We start from the raw sequence: 11,341 nt of genomic DNA, 5'->3' as shown, positions 1-11,341 counted from the left end.
TACCTCATGTAACTTCCAAATAAATAGCATGTTCTTTTGTGGTGGTGTGACCGCCTCCGAGCGGGGGTGTCTGATATTGTTCCACAAGTGGCAGAATTAGGCCGGATTTTCAGGATAACTACTGACTATGAGAGTGACTACAATTTAAGCAATATTATTGAAGGTAGTTACTGATTAAGGTCAGGTCGAGAGGCGAAGCAGAGGGCCCAACACCACCATAATAAATAAATGCCTGGGAGAGCCTTCCCCTTTGGACAATATTGTTATAAATCGGACCCTTACAATCTGCTGTGAAATTAATTAAATTGTTTGTTATATTGTATGTTTTTCATGGGACACCTTCAGTTGAAGTTCACAAGAAGTAAACCTTCTGGACTTATTTTTTGTGATAAGGTTTTGCCATTTGTATCCAATTGAAATCCACTGTAGTGGCTGCCTGGTTTTGAGGAACAAATACCAATGGTAATAACAAAATTAGTCACACTATAAATTATATGTTGATAGTAACATATTATGTTTTGATTTGTGGTAGGGACTATCAAAGTCAGAATATCAAAGGTCAAAATATTGAAAAGGCAAGCGCACAGACAGAGGTATGGATTTTCTATTCTTAACTCCACATCTACATACCTTAATGATGCATGTATCACCAAGGTATGTAAAAGTGGAGTTTGGTATAGAAAATCTATACAAACTTACTTTTTGAAATTTTGTCCCTCGAAATTCTGGTCATGATATTATGGCCTTTCAATATTCTATCTTTGATGTTCCAGACCCTTCCTGATTTTTCAGAATTGTGGTGAGTTCCAAGGTGATTTAATGCTGATCCTCTGTTTGGATTTGATTAACCTTGTTTGAGAGAAAATGGTTCTCACATTTTCTATAAATGAACAAATATCTTTCTCAGCCATGTGAGACAAACGTCCACCATTTTGAGTAAAGCCTGTACTTCAACCACTAGCTGCAGTCTGTTGGTTGAACACCCAGTGTTCTACTGTAGTTTCACCACAAAGTTCTAATGAACAACTATAGCACTAACATTCTATATTCATGGCAAATGTGAAGCACACTTGAACACCATGTTCCTGGAATCAGTGCTGTAGAACTGAGAGCATTTCCTGCGGAGGGGAGTGCAGTAAATGAACAACATGAGGGGTTTAATTTTGTCATAGAAAATATGGATAGTGCTCTAGAAAGCTAAATGAGGACGCATTTTCTATAATTGCTCAAAATATTTCTCCTATATATTAAAGAAAAGTTTGGCACGAACAGTGAAATATACTTTCAACATCAGCAGCAGTTGACTACCAGTCATATACTGTGTATTCACCAAAGCGTTCTAATGAACAACTAAAATGCTAACATGCTATATTCAAGACAAAAGTGAGGCACTCCTGAATGCCATCTTGGTGGAATAAAAGTTGTTGAATTTAAAGCCTTTCCTGTGAAGTAAGCTGCAGTAAATGCGTATTGAGGTGTTAATGCAAATATGAAAGCATCTAGTTATAACAATTTGAGGCCAGGTATGGATATTTTGTCATTTAATGCATAGCATATTTTTAAAGGGGGTACAAATAGTAAAAGAGAGACGATCTGTCCTAGGTCCAGCATCCCTATTCTACATTATTTTACTCCCCATCTTCTCTGTGGCATAATACATCCCTAATTTTAAAATTGTAACATTCTGGTAGATATCAAAGTGCTTCTCAATCTCCTATATACATGTATGTGAATTGATTATTTTAAAAGTGTAAGAAACTATTTACAGACAGATATTGTACTCAAATGGGTCGTGAGACCCTCCGAAAGAGTTGCTGTTTGCGCATTTAAGTTTTTCATTGAACTTTTTTCCACTTCTTCCTGTCAGTAATTGCGTCTCCCTTCATGAATGTGCACTGGCTTCTAATTGTTATTGTGAGTTAACTATAAGGAAATTAATACAAATATTTAAAATTGATATATGCATTTATCGAAGAGAAAAGTCTCTAGATCTGAGCACTAATTTAAACTAATCCCATGTCACAGTGGTTGCTCCCAGGTCAAATAAACCAGAGCCTTTTTTGTGCACATGGTAATTCCATCAGCTGTGTAACAACATTTTCCTATTTAAGAGTGTTGCTTGATTTTTCAACTTCTTGGTCCCATTGAGTTACCTCTAGAAGACGCATCTTTGCCAGGATCATAGCATCTATTTTTGACTTTGCAGCCAGCTTGAGTCACAAACCAATAGAGGCAATATTGAAAATCTATAATGCTATAGGGTTATACCAACTCAGTTGTGTTACAATCAGTAGAAAACATGTTCTTAAGAAGGATTGTATCACTTCTCCAAAGTTCTGCCTCTTTTATAATAGACAAGGAACTGGGTCAGGGGTATCTGACAGATATTTTACAATTGCGGCCTTTGCTCTTATGTCTCACTCTCTAGCGGAGACCTGAAACTAGGTTTAGTCACCAAATCTTAAAGCATTGTATGTCCCACGACTAGGCGCATACAATTCAGTGGTTGAATTATGTCATTCTATGCTTCACCATTTTGCAGAGACATGTGATTTTTCAACGCCCCATGACTATTGGCAAATGTGATCTTGCTTGGACTAAAAAGGCCTTCAAGGCATGAAAATCAGATGAGAGAGAATCATGTGTACTAAAAAGGTCGCCTGTAAGACCTTATGTTTTGTTAAAATCCTCTCTCTTTCTAGAACCCTATTTATTGCTTGACATGCCTAACCGTCACTGTTCTTTATTGACTCATTTTGGGTTGAACATGATTCATTTTTTATTGACCATTCCTAAGGAGTAAACCATTCATATTAACCTTGTATCTTGTAAATGTGATAATGTCTCCATTTAGGACACTTTGTCATGTTCTGCCCGTTTGATAAAACTTTGAAGGTCCTTTGCTTTTCCCATTTGCCGATAAGCATTTGAATCAAGTGAGACCTGCGGTGCTGTATCTACAGTTTTTATCTGATCTGATGTGCATATTTCTTTTCATGTGGAATGTCTGGCACCTTTAGCTTGAGGAAGCAACTGAGAAGTGACTCATGTATTGTTTTTTATTGATGTCGTTTATGGCTTTACTTTGTTTGAAACCGAATAAATAATTAATTGATTGGTAAACAAAAGTGCCTTTATGAACACCTTTTAAACTGCTGCATTTAAGATTAATTAATTAAAATATATTTTAAAATACTTTACAGTGTAAATCTAATAAAACAATGAGGGTTTGGTTTTACAACACAGTGAAAACTCTAATAGACTACACAGTTTTCACAGACTGGGAACACTTCAAATATATAATACCACACATGGAAAGGAATGCTTTCAGGGACCTATTTATTTAATAAACTTATAGCAACAGGAATAAGAAATGTGTTCCTGTACATATTGAGCCTTATGAACAGGTAAGTGAATGAGTCTTAAGCTGTGTTCTCCAGTAGCATGTCTCCTATTTATTGCAGGCACTGTGTGTGAGCTCAGTGGACACAGTAGTTCTTTATTAGAACTCTGCCATCTTCCCACGCATCTGTTATGGGAAGAAGGCATAGTAATATATAGGTTGATACTGTAATGAGGCTTGTCTTGGGCAGTAGTTATTAATCTTCTTGTTAGATATTGACCGGATGGGGAGACAATCAAAATGTAGCATTTTTCACAGTGTACTGCTGTGTGATTCACAATTAGATTAATTCCATGCATATTTGTTGAATGCAGATATCGTTAAAATCTGGCATGCCTCCTGCCATTGTGACCTAGCTGAGGACACACCTTGTGCAGATTTGTGCTCGCTATAATTACTGACTTCGGGCAGACACCATGCCTTTGAACTAGCACCTGCTTCTCCAGGATATCACTCTCTTCAAGCAGAAAGACGTCCATTGTGCAGCATGCTAATTAACACACAGGCACATGACAAACTAGGACTTTAACACATCCAAGGGTGTATTCTTACAGGGTGAATGATCAAAATATTGAATTAAAAACATTGTGTGACTTGAATATTGTGTCAAAAATATTCTGACTACTAAAATATCATGGAACAGACCATCTAAGGTAAGGATATCGTTTTTGGCATATCATATTATTATTCTTTTTAGGTGTTAGTATTGTTAGTAAAATTGTCATACATTTTTTAAACAGTTTCTTATTTTAAATGTGTCATTTTTTTTACCTAAATGAGTAATTAGTAATGGAGTAACGAGTTGTTGGGTGTGTAGGGGAGAGGGTTGGAAGTTAATTAAATTAAAATCAATGTCATGTTAATGTTAATATTTTTATTGGTAAAAAATTTAGGGCCTGATTTCGTTGATGGTGGAAAGAGTCCTGTCGTTGCGTTTTCGGTGGTCCTCCCGCCCTCTGCCCTGGCAGACTGACCGCCCATCAGGAAGTGAACACCACCTCAGGACCGCTGAGGATGAAGGTGCCCATGTGTAATGTAGCTGGTGATCATGTAGTGCCTTCCAATTCGTTCAGGTTGGATGCACACAACAGAGTGCAAGGAAACAGCGCTCTCGACTGGCTGGAGGCACAATAGTATGGCCAGCATTGGCTTCCAGGTCATTTCCAGAGCCGAAGTGTGCTGCCACCATGACTCCGCCACCCACACACCGCCAGCTACGTGGGACACTCATAATACGGCAGGCGGGATGCCGCTGACTCTGCGGCATTTTCTGGACCGCTGACGCAGGCCTTTTCTTTTTTTTAAACTTTTTTTCTTGTGACTCGGTTCTACTGAGTCACAAAATGGCTGGCAACACTTCTTGATTTGAAGTGTTGGCAGCCAATCAGAATGAAGCTCGTAATCGGGAGGGTTCGCGGATCCACCGCGGTCACCATATATCAATATTTTGTATTTTTTTTATTTCTCAGGAACTACTGAACGGATTTACTCTATTTAAAGCAAGTTCGTGCTGTAGCGGCAACAAAAGTTCCTATAGAAATTAACATGGAGAAAACGCGTTTTGGGACCCCCCCCCTTTTTTTGTCGGCCACCGCTTGACGAATCACCCAGAAACTTTCATGACAGGTGAGGGCCATTAGTTTTTGAAATTTTGCAAAGATTCGTCAAACGGTACCAAAGATATTGGCAAATCAAACAAACGCTTTTCCTATGGAAAGTAGGTCCTAACTATAATTACCTACTGGCGACTGCTATATATATATAAGCATGTATGTAACTCACTATTCTTTTATTGACAGCTCGATTGAAGATTTAACTGTGCGCAATGCAACCGCGCCCTCATTCCTGTCTTTCAAACGCCACTGAAGAAGGGACTACAGAATTTCCTGAAACGCGTCTGTCGTAACCTTTGATGTTTTGTGACTGGAGCGCTGCTTGCCAGCTCCCTGTGGCTTCACTCCGTTGGGGCGTACCTGTGCGTTGTGTGTATATATATATATATATATATATATATATATATATATATATATATATATATAAGGTATGTGGTGCTCTTAAATCGAAATACGCAGCAACAGCAGCAGCAATCACCGTCGATCCAAACAAGAGCAGCGAGACCCAAAGAAAGTGCAAATAGTCTTTTTATTGAGTGCTAGCCCAGCACCAGTCCGCCATGACGCGTTTCGGCTACAGATAGCCTTGATCACATGACAAGCGTCAAGAGGGCTGATCACCTTTTTAAAGTGCAAGTTCATCACGTGTTAATGGAAACAGATAAAATACTATCGTAGTTCCCAAGCTTTTAGAATGTAACATAACGACATAAATGTCTAATTAAGCACAAATGTGTACCATAATAGTTGCTGTAAACTTTAGCAAAATGCGGTAAACATGAATGTCAATCACCTATATTACCATACATTTACTGCTAGCAGCTATTTACAAGAGTCAACATGGCATTGGCAAAATCAAACTTTTAAAATGCGATAAAAGTTAAAACCAATAAATAGTCATATAAATATATCAAAATATATAACCATTAAAATTTACCAAAACTCTGTACACAACACAATAAAATTCAAGGTTCCGTATGTCATGGACTCCTAATTCATTATAGTGTTATTAAGCCCAAGTGGGCTAATATTACCTCAAAGCTGTTCCTGGTAAAATACACATGTGCAAAATACAAAATTCATTGAAACACAGTGATGGAATAAAGTGCTCCCACAGTCAGTGCTATATTTGAATGGTGAATTAAAATAATGGTCATGGAGATGAAAAAGGGAAACAGTTAATATATATCAGAACAATTTCATAAAGTGAGTCACATTGCAGTAATACAGGTTAAAACTTCATATATACAAAGGCGGGCAGGATGGACATAAAAAGAGAGATGCATCAAGCATATATATATATATATATACACACACATAAGTTAATTGGATGATTAAAACTATTTATTTACTGTTACATTATTTTTAATGAATTACCTTTTTAAAATGATTATTTTAAAGTCAATATTTATTAAAAATAATGCTATTGTACCTTGTGTCTGGTTGATATTTTTCCTATTAAAAGTATTGGAACACGATATTATAATAAACAATATTTTTGTCTCTTGATATTTTTGTTCACGATATTCTGTCCGGAAACTACTTACAGACATAGAAAAGTGATAATTGTGCAGGGCATGCGCAGGTGCGTGACAATAACTCCCTGTTTTAAGACAAAATCTCCAATTCGGGTTGCCAGACATTCAACAGGCAGGGGGGCAGGGACCAGACTGGATCCTCTGCCTGAGCTGTCAATTCCTTTCCCCACCAAATACATCCAATTATCAAATACAGGCACTAAGAAACGAAAAGACCTATGACATAATCAGCATGGTTTATTATGTACAAAAGCTTTTTGCAGCATTCTCTTTCCTACATAAACATTTCTAGGTTCAGATTTGTATCTTCTCCAGATGTTCTACAATAGCCGCAGCATGTCATGCTTTGTGTTCTTTGTAGCTTTATTTCAATCATCAACACAATGACTGCTGTGACCGCCTAGCTATTGTGAGTCTTTCTTTTGAAATAATGTTTTTTCAGCATGTATACTCAAGGTCACCCTTTCTTTACTGCTGAAGCAGTTGTATCTACGCTTTTAGCCTGCATGTGCTCTAATTTCGACATTTATATAAGCTTTTTACTCCAAACAGGGGTTATAGTCCTCGTGTAAGGAATCAACATTAACCTTTGTCTAATGTACTTTTTCTGACCATAAACATGATTTGAGAGTTTGGGCCTCATTATGATGGTGGTCGGACCGCCACCGATAGGCCGACAATGGAGATCCGACCGCCGACAGCCTTTGGGTCCGACTGCCGGATTACAATTCTGGTGGTCCGACCCTCCAAGGTCGGAGGGCAGACTGTTGCCTCTGCCATGATCAGAGATCCCGACGGTGGCGGTCAGAGTCGTATTCCTGAAATGGGATGGTGCCGAGGCAGGTACCGCCATCGGGATTACAATATCCCTTTCCAACAGCCTTTTCATGTCAGTAAGACTGCCATGAAAAGGCTGTCGGAAAGGGATATGGGGCTAACTGTTAAGTGGCCCTGGGAGCACCACTCACCTCCATGCACCGTCTGCCATAAAGGACATGGTGCATGGCACATGGTCCATGGACATGCAGGAAGTGCTCCGTACCACGGCGGCTTGTGCTACAGTCCTTTTCCTTGGCCGCAGCACATGCCACGGTGATATGGAGAGCTTTCCGACTGCCAGCACAGCGGTCATATCATATCGAAATGTGGTGGTCGGACCGCCCCCTGCTTGTCGGACGGTCTCCTGACACTGCGATAGCGGGTGACTGTCCGACCAACTGCTATCAAAATCAGCCCCTTTATCTTTTCAGCCTTTGCAAAAATAGCATTCTGTTTTTTATTAAGGTCTACTTTCCATAGTCTCTTTCCAAGTGGTTTTTTAGGATCCAAATTCACCTCGATTGCACATTTTGTGTATTTATTTTCCCAATTTGTGCTTTTGACCAAGGGCCTGATTTAGATCTCGGCGGACGGGTTACTCCGTCACAACGGTGAAGGATATCTGTCTGCCGAAATCTAAGTGCCTTTTTTCTTATGGGATTTGGATTTCGGTAGCCAGGATATCCGTCACGAAATCTAAATAAGGCCATAAGTCTTTCCTCATATAGGTGGGCACAAAAGTTGCTAACTTCCTTTCTCCTGCTTGTTATAGTGTTGGATTGTATACCATAATGCTATATTTCTTTTAATGTGTCCCTAACTTTTTCTTTTCCATTTTCCAGTCTCAACCAAAGCTCGAACGGTGTATGATAATGTATAATGTATTGTAATGCATGGAAGCCAGTGATAGTTACTCTTGTTGTGTAAAAGGGCTCCAAAACCCAGGTGTTCAATGCTGTGGTGTAAAAAAAAGTGAAGATGTTTTGTGTTTCACTGCACTTATGTCAGACAGTAGCTGAGTCCGCCTACTTCCTGGGCCACCATGTGCCAGAAGGAGCCAGTAGAGGAGTTGTTGGCAGTCACTGTCTTTCCCACTTTCCTCCACTTCTCAGTCTCTGCAAAGCTTGAAGGTGGAGAGGGAATTCTCTGACACAGTCACCCACCTCCTCCACTGTCAGCAAAGGGCCTTTGAAGACCGGGTGCTTGCCGGGGTTTTCAGTCAGCATTGGCCCTGGATCTCACAAAGATGCTGCCAACATGGCACCTGCTCGCTGGTCTGCACTTAGAGAGCAGAAAGCATGTCCTTTGGCTGGGAGGGGAAGAAAAGTCACCGATGGAGCTGGAGAAGGGCGACAGGGTGCCAGGTTTTACATTTGTGGGGGTGAAGGGTGTCACTAAGGGTGGTGGTGTAGGGTGACAAGAAACCAGTTTAAAAAAGAAATGGGGAATAGAGGTTATTACCAGGTGAGGTCAGAAAGAATGGCATTATGCCGGGCACGTGGATTTTTTTATATTTGGACGAGGAGAGATAAGTGTGGGCAAGAGTGACAGGGAACAAAATATATTTTTATGTATTTAAGTGTCTTTACTTGAAAGCACAAGAGTACATTTAATCTGTGTGGGTGTTATCCTTGAAGACATACTCAGACATCCATGATTTACATGGTTTATACCATTCCCAAGTTCCCAAATGTACCAGAAATCATCAGTTTTCATGGTTTTCGTGGCTACACCTGCCAGTCCCAGCTGTGCACAAGTGCATTCGTTGGAGAAAAAAAAAAAAAAAAAAAAAAAAAAAATTCGTTGGTGAGTGGCATATCCTCAGACAAAGGACTAAGAGAAATGTGAAATGGCTCATTTTCGCCTTTTTTCTTCACATAAAACATTTTGCCAGAAAAGGCAACCTGTTTGCTTAAACCTCTAGAAAAAGGGTGTTGCTCATTATTCTTAATGTCCTACCATTATTAGCCCCTCCTGTGTCCCTATGATTGAACAACCATTTGTCCCTCTTGTCAGTTCTTCTCCATTTTTCTTGGGTTACTAGTATATATCTAATTTTACTTAAGCATCAAGAGGTGCACCAGGGCCTGCCTTGGACCCTAATCTCCTGTGCCTTGTCAACACAGTGTAGTGAAATGGTGTTTCCCTAATTAATGGCAAATGAGAGCAACTATACCGACTAATAAGAGAGCCCTTTTTGCAGGCCTAGGCCTACATTGCCTTATGGGGTTAGTGGTCACAACTGGAAAAGGGGTTCCCTGTAAAACTAGCTTCATGTTGAAGCCTGTATTCTTGAAATAATGATATTCTCTCCCTCCACAAAGTGACTTCAATAGAACAATTAGAGCTACCGCTAGCCTTTGTTCTAACCCATGTTATGGGAGATGGATCAGGCTTAGATAGAGACGAGCAGTTGCAGCTCTCCACTCCCACCCATCATTTACAGAATCTTCTAGCCGCTTAGAGAAACCTTAGAGCCCTAGCATGTCCTTCAGGGAGTGTCAGACGGAATTTAGGGATTACTAAAATGACACCTGAACTGTCCAAACTCTTCTGAGAGCTAAAAGCTAAAGCAGAAATTGTCAGTCTGGTGGGAAAGGGACAGATGCAGTTTTTTTAGAATGTCAAATATCTTTGTGTCACTCATGAAGGTAGAACACTGCATCCACCCTGCTAAAGTAAACAGATGTGATGGAAGCAGCTGGTGAGGCCAATTCCAGAGGGCTGCACAGTCTGTGATCATGGTGCATGGGATCCATGGACTTAACCCCTTCCGTGCGGCGCACGTTCAGCGGACGTCACGTGCACTACCTCGGTAGTGCTGCGCACATCTGCTGAACGTTTCGGCCCCGCCCGCGCAATAGAATGTTCTGCACCAGCGTGGAACGTTTGGCGCAGCGGAGGGGTTAAAGGCTAAGGCTTATGATGGCACACAAATGAAGTGTCTGTGCATAAAGTACAGAGTTAAAACTTGTGCAGGGGGGGGCGTGGCCGAGACGGCAGGCATGGCGGACGTGGCTTGAGCGAGCTCCGTCCCGCCGCTCATCATCCTGGCAGATATCCTGCGTTCTCCCGACCAGATTCCGCCCCTAAGTGTGTGGCTGTGCACCGAAGCAGCAGTGGGAGACTCGACGGCGATTTCGGCGCCATCGCTTGCTGCTTTCTGCCTCTTTCGGCGGCCTGGAGCTGGGACGGAGGGGAGGCCTACACGGAGCCCCGGAGCCGGGACCTCGATTTAGCGGGCGGCCCGCCCGGAAGTGAGGAGACGCCGGGGAGTCAGGGGAGCGGAGAGCAGCCCCCGCAGCGTGACCAGCAACAGACGTGAGGGCATAGGACCAGTGGTCTGCGAGCTGAGTGCCCGGAGCACGGACGGTGCTCGGACAGGTGAGGGGGGCTGGCGTGGTGCGAGGCCTAGTGGGGGAGGGGGCGCTTCAGAGGCAATCCCCGGCCCCGTTCGGCGGTTGGAGCGGACCGCGGGGCTTGGGGCCTTGGAGCACCAGGGGGCGGCTGCACATACGTCCCCAGCCTGCCTCACCTCCCCCCGTGGGCCCCCCCCCTCTCGACATTGTATGGTGAGCCTGAGCGGATTCCTGGGGGCGACAGCTTTGGAGGGACGGGCCTTAATACTCGGCGGCTATACCGGGCCGCGGGGGCTTGCCCCGGTGAGGAGGGTCTGCCGTTGGTCACCGTGGGGCGCCGGCCTTACATGCCTACGCCGGAGTAGAGCGGGGCGCGACCTGGGTGGCGGCCGGCGATACCTGAGGCAGAGAACATTGCAGTACTTTCCCTGTGGGGCCCCGACACAAGACTGGCTTGCTTCTTGGCGTGTTGAGGGCAGCCCCGCTGGAGCATTCTTAGAGGTGCCGGAGACCGCGCCGGCCTGCTTGGGAGGTGCCCATTCCTGATATACAGGTTGACGGCTGAGGCTGCCACCGGACCCCAAGCTCCCTAGAGCACTGCTGAGGAAT

This window comes from Lissotriton helveticus, chromosome 1_2 (genome assembly GCF_964261635.1).
Source record: "Lissotriton helveticus chromosome 1_2, aLisHel1.1, whole genome shotgun sequence".
Lineage (NCBI taxonomy): Eukaryota > Metazoa > Chordata > Amphibia > Caudata > Salamandridae > Lissotriton > Lissotriton helveticus.
The sequence above is the reverse complement of the archived record's forward strand: the minus strand, read 5'-3'. Positions refer to the sequence as shown.